This window comes from Lissotriton helveticus, chromosome 8 (genome assembly GCF_964261635.1).
Source record: "Lissotriton helveticus chromosome 8, aLisHel1.1, whole genome shotgun sequence".
NCBI lineage: Eukaryota > Metazoa > Chordata > Amphibia > Caudata > Salamandridae > Lissotriton > Lissotriton helveticus.
In genome coordinates, this window is record NC_136069.1 from 1,265,246,151 (window position 1) to 1,265,268,688 (window position 22,538).

Below are 22,538 nucleotides of genomic sequence, written 5' to 3' on the forward strand. Positions count from 1 at the left end.
ATGGCAATGTTGCTGGTCTCCACAGAACAGTTCAGTCATTAGCAAACACTGTGTCTTCAGCCATTCTTCAGTCGCATGGACAGGGTGCTACTTCTGTTCCCCCATCCACACCACTAGATGTCTCAGGTGAGAGTGAAATTTCAGACCAGGCGTTATTTTCGGGGTATTGCACTAGAAGCAGCCACAGGCAGCAAGGCAGGGCACGGAGGTCACAGACACCATCCCCTAGGACAGGGAAATCTTTCACCCATCACGACATGAGCTACACTGGAGTTGACACACAGGATCCTCAAGTGGTGTTGGTGGAAACGGATTCACATGTAACACACGCATCCCCCTCAAAAGGTACTTCCAAGGCAAGGGCACCTCCCAAGTCCAGGGACAATCCCAAGGACAAGGACACTACAAAGGAAAGGGCAACTCCCAAGAGCAGGGACACTCCCAAGGACAATGACACCACAAAGGAAAGGGCAACTCCCAAGAGCAGGGACACTCCCAAGGACAAGGACACTACACAGGAAAGGACACCTCCCAAGAGCAGGGACACTCCCAAGGACAAGGACGCTTCAAAGGAAAGGGCACCTCCCAAGAGCAGGGACACTCCCAAGGACAAGGACACTTCAAAGGACAGGTACACTACAATGGACAAGTCTGCTCCCAGGAACAGGGCACTGCCCAGGGATCAGGGACATTCCAGAGACAGGACACCTCCTACGGCCAAGGCACATCCCAGGGCCAAGGGTTCTCCCATGTACACGAGCTCCATCAAGGACAGGCATACATCATCCCTGGCTGCCCTGAGGCTGATGTTGTTGAAGGAACGTAAAACACGTGTCAGCGGTGGAGTCCCCACATACCTCAACTCCCATCCACACCCCGCAGAAGCAGAAGAAGGAGTACACTGTAGTTGCATCCCCCATTACACATGATGCAGAGGGCAGAAGGCAGGGCTACAGCAAACGTCAAGCAGGGTCCAGCACGTTCCCAGAGAGCAGACCACCACAAGCACATGATCCACCTTTGATGTTTGATGAGGCCACACCACTTACCAGTCCAGTCATGTCCAGGGTGCCCCTACATTTCACAAAGAAACGGAGACACACATCAGTGAGACCTGACCACCCCAATGTCGCTCCAGTACAGCTGTCCTCAGCTCCCAGAGCCACCCTGCCTCCTGGCCCATACAGCCCTGTGGCTCATCATTTCAGTGGTCCTAGTGGCTCAGCTGCAGTTCACTCTCATGTGTCAGATAGTGGCACTGTGTCTGTTGTTCGCTGTCATGCATCATGCATCATGTAGTAGAACTATGTCAGTTGCGCCCTCTCCTGTTTCAGGTACTGGCACTGTGTGTGTCAGCCACTCTCATGTGTCAGATGCTGGCATGGTATTTGTTGGTCACTGTACAGTGACATGTCCTGGCAGTGTGTCTGGGTCTATGGCTCATGTGTCAGTCACTACATCTGTGGCTGTGTCTCACACTCCTGTTTCTGGTGCTGGCAGTGTGTCTGGGTCTATGGCTCATGTGTCAGTCACTAGAGCTGTGTCTGTGTTTCACACTCCTGTTTCTGGTGCTGCCAGTGTGTCTGGGTCTATGGCTCATGTGTCAGTCACTAGAGCTGTGGCTGTGTCTCACACTCCTGTTTCTGGTGCTGCAGTGTGCCTGGGTCTATGGCTCATGTGTTAGTCACTAGAGCCGTGGCTGCGTCTCACACTCCTGTTTCTGGTGCTGGCAGTGTGTCCGAGGCGACTAGTTCAAGCAGTCCACCAGATTTTGTGCTGTGAAGTGTAGCTCCCATCACTCACATGTAATTTGACTTGGTGTCTAGATTGTCCATTGTAAGCACCCTTGCATTGTTCATGTCCTTGGGACGGGGCGCTTGACCCACGTACTTGTGCTGCCTCAGATGTACCTGCTCTGTTGTGAACACTGCCCTGTTGCTGTTCTGATACTGCATTGTGCCCTCTCATGTGCTGCCTCAGATGTACTTGCTCTGTTCTCTGCCATGGACTGTTGATGCACTTAGCCCCTCTCATGTGCTGCCTTTGATGTACCTGCTCCATCCCATGGACAGTTGATGCACTTAGCCCCTCTCACGTGCTGCCTCTGATGTACCTGTGCCTTGCCATGGACTGTTGATGCACTTGGCCCCTCTCATGTGCTGCCTCAGATGTACCTGCTCTGTTGTGAACACTGCCCTGTTGCTGGTGTAATACTGCATTGTGCTCTCTCACCTGCTGCCTCTGATGTACCTGTGCCTTGCCATGGACTGTTGATGCACTTGGCCCCTCTCATGTGCTGCCTCAGATGTACCTGCTCTGTTGTGAACACTTCTCTGTTGCTGGTATAATACTGCATTGTGCCCTCTCACGTGCTGCCTCTGATGTACCTGTGCCTTGCCATGGACTGTTGATGCACTTGGCCCCTGTCATGTGCTGCCTCAGATGTACCTGCTCTGTTGTGAACACTTCTCTGTTGCTGTTATAATACTGCATTGTGCCCTCTCACGTGCTGCCTCTGATGTACCTGTGCCTTGCCATGGACTGTTGATGCACTTGGCCCCTGTCATGTGCTGCCTCAGATGTACTTGCTCTGTTCTCTGCCATGGACTGTTGATGCACTTTGCCCCTCTCACGTGCTGCCTCTGATGTACCTGCTTTGTGCCATGGACTGTTGATGCACTTGGCCCCTCTCATGTGCTGCCTCTGATGTACTTGCTCTGTTCTCTGCCATGGACTGTTGATGCACTTACCCCCTTTCATGTGCTGCCTCAGATGTACCTGCTCTGTTCTCTGGCATGGACTGTTGATGCACTTAGCCCCTCTCATGTGCTGCCTGAGATGTACCTGCTGTGTGCCATGGACTGTTGATGCACTTAGCCCCTCTCATGTGCTGCCTCAGATGTACCTGCTCTGTTGTGAAAACTGCCCTGTTGCTGTTATAATACTGCATTGTGCCCTCTCATGTGCTGCCTCTGATGTACCTGTGCCTTGCCATGGACTGTTGATGCACTTGGCCCCTCTCATGTGCTGCCTCAGATGTACCTGCTCTGTTGTGAACACTGCCCTGTTGCTGTTCTGATACTGCATTGTGCCCTCTCACCTGCTGCCTCTGATGTACCTGTGCCTTGCCATGGACTGTTGATGCACTTGGCCCCTCTCATGTGCTGCCTCAGATGTACCTGCTCTGTTGTGAACACTGCCCTGTTGCTGGTGTAATACTGCATTGTGCTCTCTCACCTGCTGCCTCTGATGTACCTGTGCCTTGCCATGGACTGTTGATGCACTTGGCCCCTCTCATGTGCTGCCTCAGATGTACCTGCTCTGTTGTGAACACTTCTCTGTTGCTGGTATAATACTGCATTGTGCCCTCTCACGTGCTGCCTCTGATGTGCCTGTGCCTTGCCATGGACTGTTGATGCACTTGGCCCCTGTCATGTGCTGCCTCAGATGTACTTGCTCTGTTCTCTGCCATGGACTGTTGATGCACTTTGCCCCTCTCACGTGCTGCCTCTGATGTACCTGCTTTGTGCCATGGACTGTTGATGCACTTGGCCCCTCTCATGTGCTGCCTCTGATGTACTTACTCTGTTCTCTGCCATGGACTGTTGATGCACTTAGCCCCTTTCATGTGCTGCCTCAGATGTACCTGCTCTGTTCTCTGCCATGGACTGTTGATGCACTTAGCCCCTCTCATGTGCTGCCTCAGATGTACCTGCTGTGTGCCATGGACTGTTGATGCACTTAGCCCCTCTCATGTGCTGCCTCAGATGTACCTGTTCTGTTGTGAAGACTGCCCTGTTGCTGTTTTGATACTGCATTGTGCCCTCTCATGTGCTGCCTATGATGTACCTGTGCCTTGCCATGGACTGTTGATGCACTTGGCCCCTCTCATGTGCTGCCTCAGATGTACCTGCACTGTTGTGAATACTGCCCTGTTGCTGTTCTGATACTGCATTGTGCCCTCTTATGTGCTTCCTCAGATGTACTTGCTCTGTTCTCTGCCATGGACTGTTGATGCACTTAGCCCCTTTCATGTGCTGCCTGCCTCTGATGTACCTGCTCAGTTGTGAACACTGCCATGTTGCTGTTCTGATACTGCATTGTGCCCTCTCATGCGCTGCCTCAGATGTACCTGCTCTGTGCCATGGACTGTTGATGCACTTGGCCCCTCTCGTGTGCTGCCTCAGATGTACCTGCTCTGTTGTGAACACTGCCCTGTTGCTGTTCTGATACTGCATTGTGTCCTCTCATGTGCCGCCTCAGATGTACCTGCTCTGTGCCATGGACTGTTGATGCACTTGGCCCCTCTCATGTGCTGCCTCAGATGTACCTGCTCTGTTGTGAACACTGCCCTGTTGCTGTTCTGATACTGCATTGTGTCCTCTCTTGTGCTGCCTCAGATGTACCTGCTCTGTGCCAAGGACTGTTGATGCACTTGGCCCCTCTCATGTGCTGCCTCTGATGTACCTGTGCCTTGCCATGGACTGTTGATGCACTTGGCCCCTCTCATGTGCTGCCTCAGATGTACCTGCTCTGTGCCACGGACTGTTGATGCACTTTGCCCCTCTCACTTGCTGCCTCTGATGTACCTGCTCTGTGCCATGGACTTTTGGTGCACTTGGCCCCTCTCATGTGCTGCCTCTGATGTACTTGCTCTGTTCTCTGCCATGGACTGTTGATGCACTTAGCCCCTTTCATGTGCTGCCTCAGAAGTACCTGCTCTGTTCTCTGCCATGGACTGTTAATGCACTTAGCCCCTCTCATGTGCTGCCTCAGATGTACCTGCTTTGTTCCATGGACTGGTGATGCACGTAGCCCCTCTCATGTGCTGTCTCAGATGTACCTGCTCTGTTGTGAACACTGCCCTGTTGCTGTTCTGATTCTGCATTGTGCCCTCTCATGTGCTGCCTCAGATGTACCTGCTCTGTGCCATGGACTGTTGATGCACTTGGCCCCTCTCATGTGCTGCCTCTGATGTACCTGTGCCTTGCCATGGACTGTTGATGCGCTTGTCCCCTCTCATGTGCTGCCTCAGATGCACCTGCTCTGTGCCATGGACTGGTGATGCACTTTGCCCCTTTCACGTGCTGCCTCTGATGTACCTGCTCTGTGCCATGGACTGTTGATGCACTTGGCCCCTCTCATGTGCTGCCTCAGATGTACCTGCTCTGTGCCATGGACTGTTGATGCACTTAGCCCCTCTCATGTGCTGCCTCAGATGTACCTGCTCTGTTCTCTGCCATGGACTGTTGATGCACTTAGCCCCTCTCACGTGCTGCCTCTGATGTACCTGTGCCTTGCCATGGACTGTTGATGCACTTGGCCCCTCTCATGTGCTGCCTCAGATGTACCTGCTCTGTTGTGAACACTGCCCTGTTGCTGTTCTGATACTGCATTGTGCCCTCTCATGTGCTGCCTCAGATGTACTTACTCTGTTCTCTGCCATGGACTGTTGATGCACTTAGCCCCTTTCACGTGTTGCCTCATATGTACCTGCTCTGTTGTGAACACTGCCCTGTTGCTGTTATAATACTGCATTGTGCCCTCTCATGTGCTGCCTCTGATGTACCTGTGCCTTGCCATGGACTGTTGATGCACTTAGCCCCTCTCATGTGCTGCCTCAGATGTTCCTGCTCTGTTCTGTACCATGGACTGTTGATGCACTTAGCCCCTCTCATGTGCTGCTTCAGATGTACCTGCTCTGTTCTACCCAGTGCCCATGCTCTTGGGTAGTGTAAGATTATACCCCTATTATGTTTAATAAAGCAAGTCAATCATGTGTCGTGGTTTGTCGTTGTCATTCCTGGTTGTGTACTTGAATGGTTGATATATTGGTGCGATCGTAAATGAAGTTTCTCAAAGATGACACTCCCCCTCCCTACGTCACAGCCCTGGCAGGTACTCCCCTTCCGACAGCAATTGGTGTTTTGGGTACCTGCGTCGTCGTCTGCGATGTCATGACTTGCTGGTGGTGGAGCACGAAGAGTATCGGGAATACGTGTAGCGCTGGGTCCATGACGGCGATCTGCTTGTGGTGGGTATCTCTGCAATATGTTGTCTCTCCGCTGTAGTGAATCCGCCGTGTTCAGGCAGGTTGTTTTTCCGCAGCGATTTGATGTGTGTTTTCCGCCATCGTGATTTGGAGGACGGTCGGAGACGTCATTCCGTACGGTGGTGTCTCTGGATTGGTTCCGTCCGCCGCGGGGTCGGGTGTAGTTCCACGGCGGTGCGTGTTCTTCTGCCACGTACGGACATTTGACAGTGTTTCCCATCCTAATATGGCGGACGGAGTGACCGCGGCAGGCGGACTGGAAAAAGGCATTTTCCGCCTACTCTAGGCCGGCGGTCGTCCTTTCGTCCGCCTTCGTAATCGACCCCTATGTTTGGGAAATGCGCCATCTGATAAAAGTCTGTCTTTGTCCTAAGTAGTTCTGCATGCGTTGCAGGGAAGCTGATGTAGTGATGCATTCTCTGCAGCATGGCATCAAGGAATTTTGTAAAGAAACGGGACAGACAGCTCTGGGACACCCCACCTACCGCAGCAACCACACTCTGGTAACTCCCAGATGCAAGCAGGTGTAGGCTGCACAGCACCTGCACATGGGGTGGGATGGCGTGTGCCCTAGTGGTTGGATGGTCCAATAGTGGGTGGAGGTCCCTGATTAGGTCCAGGATAGTTTGGGGTGCCAGCCTGTACCTTTGTAGGATCTCTGGTTCAGTTAGCTGGTATATAGTGATCCTCTGCCTGAACACCTGCTCCTCCCTCCTCCAGACCCTCTCTCCTTCTGGCTGTAGCCGTAGCCGCCTCGCAATGACATAGAATGCCGCCATTCTGGTGAAAATGTTGCATTTTGGGGCCTTTTTTATAGCCTGCACCTGGTTACCACCTGGTTTCAATCCATGGTAAATACCGACTCTTAAATACCGAATTTCATGCAAATTCGGTATTTAAGAGGTTACCTTCATCTCAGAATTCATTTTTACCATTTCTTATTTTCCGATTCGGTAAATTTACCGAATCGGTAACGTTTCTGATTCGGTAAAGTTACCGAATCAGTATATTTTCCGATTCGGTAATTTTTCCGAATCGGTAACTTTACCGATTCGGTATTTTTACCGATTCTGTATATTTACCGATTCGGTAAGGTTTCCGAATTGGTAACTTTACCAATTCGGTAAATTTACCGATTCCGATGTTTTTGGGTCCCCTACATCCCAAATGCCCAATACCGGTCGGTAACGGACGAAAATCGGTAAAATCGGCCATTATCGACCGGTATTGGGCTACCTACATCTGGCCCTATATGTTTTAACCAGATCTGCATGTAGCATACACAGGTCTGGAGCTGTCAGATTTTTAATATCTGGGTACAGTGTGTAACCGGCTAAGATTGGCCATGTTGCTCCTTCATTGCTAAGGGGACCTAGTCTAACATTGTTGTGGGTGTCTGGTAGGGTGCGTTCAAACCGATTTTGATTTTCTTGGTAAGTTAGTCATATTTCTAAAGCTTCAAAAGCTATGTAGCTGTTAGGAGCTGCAGCCTCAATGTATGTTTGAAACTGTCTTGTTTGTGCTTCTGCTGCTGGGAATTTAACCCACGAATAGAATACCAATGTCTTAAATTCTTTGTGGGCCTCAACCTTGAAGGTAACGTTACCACCCGAGAAGAGCAGTCCACGTTGTATCATCATTTGTGTAACTGCATGTCTGCAGCTCACTGGCATGTTAGTTGCTACGCCTTCAGCAATATGAATTTGTGGAATCAGAGATGGTACCTCTATGGGGTGATCATTTGAAAGGTTTGTGATTGAACAACCTGCAGTCAATACATAGGGTAAACCCTACTCAGTTGAGGAGGATTTTTCCCTAACACCATGGACTTCTTGGGTTAAGAGGTGAGTAGGGGTCTTTTGGTATACGAATGAAAACTACTCAGGCAATCCATTAAATGAGAACCCAAGCTAGAACATTGGCGGCGCCATGTCGTATGGCTTATACATTCCCAAGCAAAACTGTGCATTTGTTGGACAACATAAATTTCAGAACTGTGCAAGACTGACTCCGCGCTCACCATCCGGATATGTTGGCTTTAGTCCTGCAAGGTGACAGCGCACCATCTGTACCCCTAACCTAAAAAAGTAACAAATGGATGTGCAACCTCAGAACATGACAACCCTGACTCCCCAGGGGAATTGTGGTAGCAGCTCTAAAACCTAAAGAGATACACAAGAAATACACAGTAAAGCTTTTAAATATTTATTGAAGCATTGTGAGATTCTTGAGTAAAATACGTGTGCTGCAAAGATCAACAAAAAGAAACAGAATAATGTTATTAGCACAACGAGAACGATGAAGAAGGTGAACAGTTTAACAATGTTGCTATTACAGATAAAATATGCATGCATATTATTTTTGTCCCTTCCTGCACAAAATGAATCAGCCCAACAGCGCAGGCACCCTTGCACCATGGTGCAAGGGTGCCTGCGTTGGCACATGGCAGCCCATTGTGCGCTGGAGCAGGGGAAAAGGACAGGAATGTGTGGTATCTCATAGATACAGCACATTCCTGCCCATTTGTTTTAACATAGGGCAGCACAGCAAGGTTCCTTGCGGCACTGCCCAGCGCCAAAACCTCATAAATGAGACCCAAAGGCTATAAGTGAAGAGAGAAACTGCTTAGGGGTGGGTCTAACTTATGTCATATCATTCTCACTGGTTACCTGGTAGAGAGGCTTCAAATGCTAATCAAAGTGCAAGTTTGTTCAATTAATTAACATATTCCGTTGGTGGCAAAAGCTAAAGCTCTACTTTTCACCAGGCAGATGAATACTGAGAGTGTTATAGAGGGGTGATGGATTCCAGAACAGCAGTAACCCAAGATTTTAAATTAGCGGGAAAGTGTTTACATTCTAGGCCAAGGCAAAGCTGATCTCAAGTAGCCCACTCAATAAGTTATTTCTATTAACTTTAGTTAAGCACCGTTTCAGGATAGGACCAATAATGGAACTGAGAGGAAGTTCAAGCATGATAGAGACGATATAGCTCATAGATGCCTCATTAACTGGCTTTGACCAAGATTTTCACCTATAAAATAAAATAAGTGGAAGAAAAAAATGTCAATAGTGTAGCCAGCTATGTGAATAATATTGGCTACCTCCAGATTAGGACCTATGAGAGAGCAGAAGGCAGTTTTTGGGAGCAATCAGTACAAGGGATCAGCCCAAGGAGTATGTTACCTAAGGCCACACTGGTGGCTGTTCGAAGGGCCAAGGAAGGGATGTAATAAAAAAAATCTAGTTTGAAATCAATAGTGAGGCTTAGCAGGTGACATAACCAGCCACAGGTGAATTAGGGTGAAGGTGATAGAGAGATAATAATTATGACTCGGTCATCTATTGTTAAAGAATGCATATGATTAATGATGGAGTATTATTCATTGTAGACAGCCATCTCTCCTCTGCTATTCTTTACAATGCGACCTGCATGAAGAATTGTGTGAGATGCATGAACCGCACGGGTGATATCAGATCGATGTGGAAGAGTATTTTATACATTTTCATGTAGAGAAAATATATAATTTGTTATCTACAGTATATCCATAATTGCAGTTTTGTGGATTACTTTAGTAAGGATAACTGGTAAAAGGGAGAGGTAGGAATAAGAGTTGCAGACAATGAATGTGATTGAACCATCTTCGAAGGAAGGAGAGGCGTCACATCACTTATGAAAGAAAGGAGCATACAGGTGATGCTGAGGTTGAGGCAGTCAGGTTGGTCTCAGGTGTATATTGGTGATACGGCGGTGCACGTCGCTGTTACGGTTGTGATGTTGACAAGTGGAGGTGGATTTGCTTTTGGTGTGCTCCCTGCACATTTACTGTGCTGTTGTCTCCTTATCATCTAGAGCAAAGTTCTTCAATCTGTGGGGCGGGCCCCTGGGGGGGCGCGACACCATCTCAGGGGGGACACGCACTCCACACTAAGATCTTCCCTTTGTTGGTGCTTAACTGTCCAGCGTCCAAGTCTTCACCCAGAGCTCCGGTAACAGAGGATTGGAGAGGGGAAGGAGGGGGAGGGAAATAGAAAATCCATGAGGTGCCCGTGCTTTTGTGATGTAAAGAGCTGAGTTAACTGTCCCAGGAGGGGGTTAATTCTTAAAGCTGAAGTGCTTCAGCTGCAGTGGGAGGCATGGAGTCTCCTGCTAAAAACGAAAGCAAGGAAACAGACTGTCCTGTTCCTTCGCATTTGATTTCATAGCAGAGGAGAGTCCTTGCCTCCCAGTGCAGCTGAAATTACCGTCTATCTGTTCCTGGCTTTCAGTTTTAGAAGAGAACACACACATCCTGCCTCCCACTGCAGCGGAAGCATTTCAACTCTACAAGTATAACCCCATCCTGGGAGGGTTACATCCTCGCAAAAGGAGACAAAGTTTCTTTTAAATTCACACAGGGCTTCAAGTTGCAAACGAAAAATGCCAGCCAGCCATGTGTTGTTTAAACAGCCTGCAACTTCAATGTCCTGACACTAAATATGCTCATAAACAAGTATGTTTTCATTAGTAATGTGACTTTTCTGTCTTTGTTCCATTTTATTATCAGTCATGGATCATTCAAACAGCCCCAGAACACTCTTATCAGTGCTTCTATTTATATTTGCTGTTCAAGGTATGCACACACAAGTCCTGACAGTACAGCTTTTGGTGACTGTTTATTTGTTTTTTTTTGTGCTTCCTTGGACCTCAAAATAAGGACCTGGCAACCCTATCATAAAACTGGAAGTTTGTTGTAAGATCAGCGCATTTATTTCCTCCACCCTGATCCCTGGTTAATGCCATAATAGAAATAGTTTAACATATCTGAAACCCTGCACTGCTTACAATAGCATGCTGAGTTACTGCAAGTGCCTGGGAATGCACCATGCATTCAGACAACTCGCTCCTCATTCTCGCCCTTCACTTTCATGCTCACCCTGCACTCACATCGATTGCAATGCCCTCACACTCATCCCGACGCACTCACACCATTCACCCGCTTACCCTGTACTCACAGTGATCACTCTGCACTCACAATGCACTTGCTCTGTTCACCCTGTATCTCCCCCTGCAGTCACACAAGCACACTACTCACCCTGGACTCATGTGACACTTTACTCACCTGTCCCTCCCACTGCCCAATCTGCAATCTCACTCAAATAAGACCATCACTAACCATACATTAATTCGTCCCACTCTGCACTTACATCTGCACCCAAACTCATATGTCACCTCACTCACCCTGAAGTCACTCCTCTTACCCTACTCTTACACTGTTGCATGGCTCACCCTGCACTCACATGGTACTCCTGCCACCACCCACACAGCGCAGAGGGTTAATATGCCTGCTACAAAGAACGTGTACCATGCAGATCAAAGAACTGAGTGTGAGTAATTAATGAGTAGTGCTATAAAAAACAAAATGTTTGCCAGAAAGGTGCTGTAGAGAGATGAGGTGCATTGTTGGTGAGTGGTAGTGAGGAAATTCATGGAGGAGGAGGAAATGGGGAGGGGGCGCCAAAACAGACAGTTCCACTGTGTGTGACCAGTGCTAGGGCCATCCCTGGTTCGGAGTGTTCGCCCCCACCCGACGTTTGGGTCTAGTTGCGCCCCTGTGCACATGTATGGGCATGTCGTGCCCCATCAAGGTTTTCTTCCTAAATTACAAAAGGACACATTTACATGCAGTGCAATGCAGCCTTTCAGGGGCTTTTTGATAGAGGCAGCTCTGTTTTTGCCCTGATGGCTTGGAATAATTCCTAAACAGATTCTTTTAAATACCGTTTTGTTTAATTTCTTTTTAATGTGATTGATGTGAGAGAGTTCTATTACTATGTACAGAGAAATGTTTTTGTTTTATTCAACAACCATAAAAAAGTTTATTTTAGATCAAAACGGGTCCTCACATATGAGAAATTGGAGGATATCACAGATATTATTCGCTGTAAAATTTGTGGCTGCTGCTTTGTTACAACAGTGAAAACACACATCACTATCTCTGAATATTAGATGTGAACACTTTTAGAATTTCGACCATAGCGCCTGTGCACCGTTAGTAGCCTGGCTAAAGAGGGTATGGCAGAGCTGAAAGTGAATCATTTAATCTCAAAGCTCTTCTGACCAGGGGCCCCCACAATAGTATTTGCCCAGGGCACCCAAAATCTTTAACATGTCCCTGCCACCACAAAGTCTGTCAGACAACATTACTCTGAAGTAAAATAGGCAACATCGTTCAACTATTATCAGTTCTATTTTTTTACACATAAGCCCAACGTGTCCTAAACCCCCACTGCTTCAGGCAAGCAACTTATCGTACCACTAAGGAATTCTCAATTAGGTGTTCGTTCAGCGCCCTCTCTGTGGACTTTCACCTTTGTCTTCGGATTCATAACTGGTTGGTGTGCAATTATCCCATTATAATGCTGCCTAAAATGTTTGCTAATGGGTTCTAAAGAAGAATTGTTTTTCGTGAACCAACTCTGAGCTAGGGAGTGCTAGAAAAACACTGTCTCCCTTACAGTCAATGTTTTGGCTGAAAATGTCTATAGAATAATCAGCTTTAAGAGAAACTGCTATCAAAACTCTCTTGCCTTTCAGTTTGTCCTATTTGTGTGAGATTGGGTTTTCAGCACTTGCGGTACTAAAGACTACGTGTTGTTCAAGACTGGATGTGGAGCACAACCTGAGGATGGCAGTAGCAAAAATCCATCAACAGATTGACAGTCTATGTGGCTAAAAAACGGCACACCTGTCACATTTATTTTGGTGGTGTTATTATTAATCTATGTCATGTGTAAAACAAAGCATCCTAGTAAAAACAATTTGCACACATTTTATCATGGAAAATTGTGTTTTGAGCTGTGTAATAAGCCACTGTCATTTCACCACACCCACTCACAAACCTGCAATTTACTAAACACTCTTATAGTGTTGAACATTATTTGTCGGATATGGCCCGTGATATGCGTGTGGCGGTCGATTATGTAGTGTACCAGATTCCAGAAATTTACGTCAGGTGATGGGGGGGCCCAACATCTAAAAAAATTCAGCTGGGGGGGCTCAACCTACAAAAGTTTGAAGACCTCTGATCTGGAGTGTGGCATCGCTGGCAGGGGGTGTGCCAGGCAGGTGATGAATATTGCATCTAGCCGCTCTACAAACGCACACATTTAAAACAAACCCAAACACTGGAATTAAATGCCCAAAACTCACTTTTCACTCCGCAGTCGGATACTGGAAAAGAAAAAAGAATCCCTAAAAAAGTGAGAACTAACGCAAAACAATAAATACAAGGTAAAATATCAAAGCACCAAGTGGCAAATTAAATTAACAAAAAGTGAAATACTGATATGAGAAGCGAGGCCAGGATCTGCCAACTGCAAAGGAAGTAACAAGAGGAACAAGCTACAAAAAAAATAGAAACACCTTCAAAAACAGCTAGTGCCAGTGGTTTATCGCAGCTGTACGAGAGGTGTGGCACGATGTGAAACTGATGCCGATGCATCCTTTTCGGACATTTGCAGATAGTGCTGGAGCGAAGCATCTTCAGTGGGATGAGCAGGAAGCAGATCAAAGGATTCACCCGGCAGATCAAATCAGAAAAAAAAACCTCAAACCAAGTGGGGCAAAAAAAAAATACAAGAGCTTTAGTTCAGAAGCTCGTCATGTCTTCAGCTTGTGACCCTGAATTTTGGTACATGAAAAAGAACATTTATAAAAAAGTAAGAATGTACACAGCAAAATCAACAACAGTTAAATTAGAAAAAAAACACAAGTACCCCTTTAGAAATCTCTACCTCCTCTGTTGAGCATTAAAGAACAGAGAGGACTGTCAATGGAATGACAGAACCGAATCACTTTTATTCACCAAACTGCTTAGCTTATGGTAGAAGGCACAGCAGACAGATTGCTCAGAAAATTAGACAGATTTAAAATAATTCGAAAATGTAACACCATATTCACTGCAGAGACTGAATAATAAATAAAATAGGTCCAAAGCATGACTAAATATGCAAGGCACAGCCACATAGTGTTAAAAAGATTGGGAGGAATGAACACTCCCCTCCGTTTTGTTTTGAATACAGAAGGGCGCTTTATTGGTAGCAAGCTGAGACCACTGAAACTCTTTCGGCTGAGGCACACATTCTGTGAGCCCTGACAACTAGGTAAGACTTTGCTGTTGTTGTAAGATCTTTATTTGATTATTTACAAATAATCATAAAAGAATGAAACGGGCATTCATCAAAGGATATAAATAATAAAATAGAATTTTCATGATTAACATACATAATGACATGATCACAAAAAAACAAGGGGGCAGATTTATGTCGGACTTGCGCCACGTTTACGCCGCCGTTGCGTCACGCAACAGCGGCGTAAACGTGGCGCATCCCTGTGACCCATTTACAACGTGACGCATCTAGGCAGATGCGTCACGTTGTAAAGCCCTGCGCCACCTGTGGGCGTTCCGGCGCAGGGTGGGCGTTCCGGGGCAGGTGCGCCTCGCAAAAGTGCCTGCGTGAAATCTACAAGATTTCACGCAGGCACTTTTAGGCCAATGCTGCGTCAAAACCCTGCGCCTGCTTGAAGCAGGCGTAAGGCTTGACGCAGCATTGGACAGATAGGGCCCCCCAGAGCATTGCTGGAGCTGCGTCGCGCTTGCGACGCAACTTCAGCAATGCGCGCCTTTACGGCTCAGATGCGTCACGCATCTGTGCCGTTTTAGCCCATGGTGCGCCGCATTGTAAATGCCGCGCACCATGGGTGGCGGAGCTGCGGCGCACAATAACTGGCGCATCCCTGGGGATGCGCCAGTTATTGTAAATCTGCCCCAAAATCCTTAAAAAGACATATAATCGATACGTTTGTAAATACTCTATGCGGTCTGGAGAAGTTATGCTAAAAGTGCAGCGCAATGTTTTAACAACGTTTCTACGGCAAAACACTCCGCTGAATCAGACACCATTTGTAGAAAAAGAAAAGCCAGCCTGTGTTGGCACAATCCACGTGTTCTAAGGATGGGTAGTAAGTGCCTGTGGCGAAATGGTGCATAATAGATACAAAATAAAGGAAAGTGCTGAAGCGACTGGAGGGAAATGCCATCACACGGACAGGGCTGGATACTGGTAGGGTCAAATTGGCCAGCTGGGAAACAGAGGTAGTTTTTGATAATGCCTATTAGTAATTTCGCTAACAAGGATCTTTCCCACGGGTTCCCCACCAGTGACAGATAAGGCCCAACACAAGTACCGGGTAATCTCTCAACATAACTTTGCACAGGGCCACTTTCTCGCTCGATTCCTTTGCGCCCAGAACAAATTGCTCCCTAATCTTTGCACGCTCTGCTCTCCCTTACTCACTCCCACCAGAACTTCCCACATCTCCAATGACCTGAAACTTGGCAAAAAACTCCAACAATCTGTTCGAATTGACAAGTGAGACGGCACCAATTGCTCCCAACACATGCCACACAGCCCATGACATTTCACCACCACATTGTCCCTTTCTAACCCAAGCTGGTATCCTCCAAATTGCTTCTTTGCCACCATCCGGCCCATATACCAATCGAGTCCCCTCAAATCTGCATGTCCCATAGTATGCCATTTCCAGTTCACCTACAGAAGTACGACAAGGCATTTCCATTCCTCCTTCCTTACCCAATTCCCCTGCATGTAACTCTAAACACAAGCACTATGCCGTTTCCCCAAACCTTTCAATCTGGTATCACTCATCCCCAGCCTGAAGCCCTCTTTTGCTGCCTCAATCTGGAATGAGTGGGTCCCACCACAACTTCCAACGTCCCCAATGACCTGAGACTTGACAAATAATGACAACAGTCCAATCAAATTAACACGTGTCCTTGCAATCCTTTTTTAAGAATTCATAAATGTGCTTGTGATGCCTGCCTACCCTTAGACCAGGTCCACATTCCTTAGTTGCCACTTCTTTCCAGTCTCCTCCACTCTTCCTTAGTTCCCCCATTATCGGTTTACTCATCTCTGGCTTTTCCCTTTCTCACCACTAGAACAACCCTTCCCTAACTGTGAAGCCTCCCTTCCCTAAACCACTCATTCAACATTCCAGCCACCAAGTTGGGATACAACTTGTTTCTTAACATGGACAAGTGCACCCCATCATGCTTAAATAATGATGGGGATTCATACACTATTTCCTTGTGCCTAATAACCCGCACTCCTTTCACCCTGCAGAAATCTTCAATTTTTCTATTGCCCTCCTTGTGGCACTTTTAATTGCAGCTGACGTCCTCACTCCTTTCCACTCTCTCGTACTCATACTCGACAGCATTCCGACCCTTCCAGCAGTAACTCTGTATATTTTTTCATCAATTTAAGAAGCTCCAGTCCCATCAACTGAACCAAGTCATTCTCGCCCAAGTAAACCACAATCACTGCCGGTCGACTGCCTCTCTCCTTGCATTCCCATAGAGCTGGTATTAACTACTCCCAATGCATGCCACCCAGTCCATTGCCAGTGCACCACCACCTTGCCTCTTTCCAATCCAAGCTGGTTTTCTACAAATGTCTTCTACGCCTGCAACTCTGCCCATTTAACAATTGAGTTCCCGCAAATCCACATATCCCATTGTCTGTCTGTCACTACCAATTCACCCGCAGAAGTAAAACAAGGCATTTACTTTTCCTCATTCCTCATCCAATTCCCCGCATGTAACTCCACACACAAGCACTTTGTCTTCTTTCCCAACCTTTCAGTATGCTATTACCACCCATCCCCAACTGGATGCCCTCTGTTGCTGTGCAAATTGGAAATGAGTGGATACTCCAAATCTTGCGAAATCACCAATGACCGGAGACTTGACAACAAGCCCCAACAATCTAATCAAATGAGCATGTGTCCTTGCAATCCTCGTATAGAAATCTAAATGTTTGTAGCGATGCGTGCCCGTCCTTTGACTAGGCCCACATCTTTGAGTTGTCACTTCTTTCCTGTCTCCTCCACTCGCCCTTCTTACTGCCCCCATTTTCTGTTTACACATCTCTCTGGCTTTCCCCTTCCCACCACCAGAATAACCATGGCCGTGAAGACTCCCTTCCCTGACCTTCTCTTTCAGCATACCAGCTAGCATGGCAGGGACAACCTGTTCCCTAACATGGACATGTGCACCCCATCATGCCTAAAAAATTATGGTAATTCATACATTATGTCCCTGTGCGATCACCCGCAACCCTTTAATTCTGCAGAAACCTCCAATTTCTCTGTTGCCTTCCTTCCTGACCCTTTTAACTGCAGTTGACTATCTCACCCCTCGCCACACTCTCCTAGGCAACAGTTGTGTCCAGTAAAACAGCATCCACTCACATTTACAGAAGCAACTCAATATATGTTTTCATTCATTTTAGTAGCGCCAATCCCATCAGCTGTCCCAAATCATTCTTGGCCATGTGAATCACTGCGGGTCGACTGCCTTGCTCCTTGATTTCTAACAGAGCTAGAACCAATTGCTCCTAAAAACAATGCCACCCATCACATTGTCCCTTTCTCACCCAAGATAATTCCCTCCAAATCGCTTCTCTGTCCGTTCTCCAGCCTATTTAAAAATTGAGGGCCAGATGTAGGTCGGTCGGTAACGGCCGAAAATCGGTATATTCGGCCGTTACCGACCGGTATTTGAGAAATGGTATGTAGGGCCCTTATTTTACAGAATCTGTAAATTTACCGATCGGTAAATTTACCGATTCTGTAAAATACCGAATCGGTATTTTTACCGATTCGGTAAAATTGATATGTAGGTGGGACTCTTCTGAGTCCCACAAGCCTTACAGAATCGGTATTTTAACATCAAATTCAATTTGATGGTAAAATACCGATTCCGGTGTGCATGCACATGTGTGCATGCACACCTGTGCCATATGACAGGCAGACCTGCCCTTAGGGGAGGTATGCCTGCCACATGGCACACGAACCTGTTTTGGGGGTGCTAGAGGGTGTCAAAGTGACACCCCCTGCACCCTTGTGAAATTCGGTATTTACAGATTCGGTAAATACCGAATCGGTAATGCCCATTCATTCCTATGGGCTTCAAAGCCCATAGGAATGAATGGGCATTACCGGTCGGTATTCACCGAATCGGTAAATACCGACTTTTACAGATTCGGTAAATCCACATCTGGATTTACCTACATCTCCCTCCTTATATGTTACCGATTCATAAATACCGAATCGTTAAAATTCGGTATTTATGAGTCGGTAAAATATATTTACCTACATCTGGCCCTGAGTGCCCACAAATCCACACATCCCATCACCTGCCTGTCCCTTGCAATTCCCCTGCAGAAGCAAAACAAGACATTTACATTTCCTCATTCCTCATGCAATCCCCCTTGCATGTAGCTCCACACAGAAGCACTTTGCCACTTTGCCATCTCCATGTCCTCTGCTGCTGCCCCAATCTGGAATGGGTGGGTCCCATATTCCTTGCTCTGTTGCCCTGACAACTCCGAGCACAAACTGACAACTCCCCTTCACCCCCAATACTTGTCCAGCCACCACACCTGACTGATTGAAATGCCAAACCTCCACCCCTTGCTCCAAACTCCAACATCTTGAGGCCCAAATATCCCCATAACCTCCTGACTGACATACCCTTTTGTCAAGTGAGTATCTCAACCACACTATCATCCCTTTACCTTCACGGTCAGTCTTGGATGTCCTAAACAATAACCTCATACCTTCTTTTTTCAAACATATGACCTTCACCTCCAGATTGCGCCGCCTTCTCTCCCTCACCAATTCCGATACCTGGAAGGCCCTGAAGAATAGCAACATGACCACGTCAGTTGTGATCGGCCTCCGCCTCTTTTTTCACCAACACTTTCTCCCTAGCCCAAGCTTCCAACGGCCTCTTTCCTAGCTCCCATTGCATTTTCAAGTAGAATGCAATCCCTGCCAGCTTTTCCCCTATGCAGTTGCCCTGAAAGTGGATCCACAACAGGTGATAGATAGTCTGACTGGTATACTGACATTGAGCGAAATGCCAATTTGATGTCAGTCTTACAATCTTACCCCACATGGCCTGATCAAGTATTTTATATGCAGAACACCGAACATTACCCTGATAAATGACATTTTTCACTGATGCACCCTCTGGCCACGACAAGAGGTGTGCATGGCAAATTACAACCTCTGCCTTTATTGGCACCACCCTCCAAGGGGAGCACAATAAGATCAGGCAAGGGGAGAACAGGAATGGGCCCACCAACCCGTCAAATGCAACCCGTCAAGCGTAACCTGGCGGCAATTGTTCCTTCTGGGTCACCCCTCAGGAGCGGTAGAAGTGCTGGGGGCCTCCCATGAAGACTGACGGGAGCAATATATAACTCAAAGTAAAGAAGGGGCAGTTGAAGCCAGTACAAGGTTTCCTGGTGGTAGAGGTTGTGCCCTGCTGTTGGGTGAGACACCAGGTAGCAGCTCTAGATTGCGGAAAGGGGTGGATGAGCCACCTCCCAGGAGCACCTCTGGCATTAGTTTGCAAGAGTTTAGATTGTCCCTCACCACCTCTGGCATTTGTTTGCAAGAGTTTAGATTAGCTGCTCGTTTCCCTTTCTAGGGGCCAGTGCATGGAAATCTGAACCTCAGACAAATTCCATTCCACAGCTTAGTGGTTGCAGCCCCCGTATGGCATCCTCTCCAACTAAGAAGCATGGCTGCTGGTTTAACCAGAGTATTCACCCTGTGCTGCCACGCTCATTGTGTAGTATTTCACAAAAGAAGAGTTCAGAAGATCCTCACTAGTTTCTAATACAGAAATATGCGAATAGCACAAGAAATTGTTGAAATATCCATGTTTTGTGGGTCATTAGCTTGTTTTTTCTGTTTTGGAAGTTTCGGCCTGAAAAATAAAAAACTTACATTTTCAACAGTTGGCTATCTTGTTTATTTACATCATGGACATGAACTGCTGTGATGACAATTCCTGCCAAAGTTAAGAGATGTCTGTGTGGCCAGCAGACATCTCTGAATTTGCAACAGTTAATTACTTTGTTGCCTTTATAGACATGTATCCGTCCTCCATACTTACAATGAAGCTGAAAGCCTGAATAAAGATTTGTCCAACACTGGAATCATTCCTACATGCCAAGCTTCAATTCAATTAAAATGTGACTCCAGCATAATGCCAAATCAATTCGCGCTTTTACACTTGGTTAGACTATGGTGCTCACTTTATGGACATTGGTAACAGGGCATCCACCAAAACTTTACAGAAGCCCCCCCCCCCACACTCTTATGTCAGAGAAGTTGACTTATTTAGAGGGCAGTGCCATGCTCACTTTGCCACTGGAATCAAGCTCCCTGGCTGATGACGGCTGATTAGCCAGAAACCAGTCACAGGATGCTTGTTCCGGTCCAGAGAAGACATGGCTTGGCTGTTCGGGCTGGACTGTTCCCATGAGGCACAGAGTCATACTGATTTGCATATGGCCATGTCTGAACTGGGGTGGCGGAGTGAGCTAAAGAATGATGATGGATTAAATCCAGAACAGTTGACTGGGGGTGAGTGCTTGCAATGTTCAACACTCCATCCATCATCCCCTTTGGTTTGCTTTGCATCAAACTAGACCACACAGTATTCTAATGAATTGACTCCAGAAATTAAGAATTAATGTCTATAATGTCTTCAGAGCGTTTTCATAAAAGGTTTGCGTTTCTTGGAACTGATGCCAGAGATTTGTGCCTGGGTTGGCTTTAAATTAACAGAATTTTCACCTAACTGAATTGATATTTTTCAAACATCACTACAATTCTATTCAGGGGCCTAGGCAATGGAGAAGGATCTTGCTGCACATCCGGGTAGGGGAAGGAAGTGCAGAGCGACATAGCGACCTGACATCCCCCATGACGTCACCGCATTAGTTCACAGGGAAATCACTTTTCCCTCCACTTGTAAGTATAAAGGACATTGGCCCAGAGCTATCCAAGAAAGACATTGAATGTGTGATTGTGCTATTGCTCTCAGCAGGACACTGGATAACTCCCGTATGATTATCGACATTAGGAAATTAACCCCAGCATGGTTCGCACCACCTCAGGTACAGTGTCGGCGGCAATTGTTCCTTCTGGGTCACCCCTCAGGAGCGGTAGAAGTGCTGGGAGCCTCCCATGAAGACTGACGGGAGCAATATATAACTCAAAGTAAAGAAGGGGCAGTTGAAGCCAGTACAAGGTTTCCTGGTGGTAGAGGTTGTGCCCTGCTGTTGGGTGAGACACCAGGTAGCAGCTCTAGATTGCGGAAAGGGGTGGATGAGCCACCTCCCAGGAGCACCCTATAGAGGTGAGGGACACCTGGAGCAGATGGCATCGCTCACAGATGGAAGTCCAGGGCAAAGTTGAGGATCCAGAGGCGCTTGCAGCGCAACAGCGATAGAACATTGCAGGACAGCTGTGGAGTCTGAATCCTTCTCCAACATGGACGCAATGTCAGGTGTGGAGAATGTGGGCAGGGGGAGGTCCACACAGGAGCATGTAGCAGCAGCTCACACTGAAGTGATTGGATGAGTGATGGCCCCCAGCAGAGGCACAGCTTTCACAGATTCCAATTGTATAGAGTAGGTGCTCCTGGGGAGTGCACCAATGCAGGTTTTGGGACCTCAGTGACTCAGAATCCAGGTGTTTACTCTGATCAGTCTGCACGCAAGGGGATGGTGGAGGTTGCCATTGACAGGTTCAACCAAGAGCTTGTGGCACATGATAGGACAGGCAGCAAAAGCAAGAAGACAAGAGTAAAGGTCATTGTGGCGGTGGAGAACAGGGTTGCTCCCAGGTCAGTGGTCATGGAGGTCAAGGGTCCGGTGAAGGGAAATGAGGGTCGAGGGCAAGGCGCTTGGTGTAGTGGAATAGAGCACTAGTGGGGATAAGTCAGGAAGTGGAAAATGTGCTGGAGATTTACACCCTGGTGATGAGGTAGCAGTGAGGCCACATGGCTTGGTCCTGACCAGAAACATATCAGGGGTTGTTTCGGATGGAGGTGGAGTCCAGGGACAATGTCGATGTTGGTATGTGTAGTAAAAGGGTTCAACCAAACAGGAGGTGCAGCTTCACCGGGCAGGCCAAAGAACAGAATCTTTACAGTGGGAAATGTTTGAGGGGGGAGGAAAGTTGAGAGACCAGAGCAGGGGGTCCAAAACATAAGTAAGATGAAGTATTGGCAGATACGTGGAGGGGGGAAAACAAGGAAGTAGGAATGCAGCGAGGAAAGTTTGGATGACAGCAGGAAGAGGGGTGGGATTGAGTTCGTAAAAATGCAGAAAAGGAGGTGGTCATCATGGGAGCGGTTCTTAGCACACTAGAGTACTGGGAAGTCTGCATCAGAATAGACTGAAGAGAGAGGTACTGGAAAAGGTAGTGGGATTGTACAGAGAGCGAGCCGGGGGGATGAGATGGTGCAGCAGGGCGGTGATAGGAGAGGCAGTGCATTGGCAAGTGGCACAGTGTTAGAGGGGCAACAGGTCTTACCTGGGGATAATGACATGTT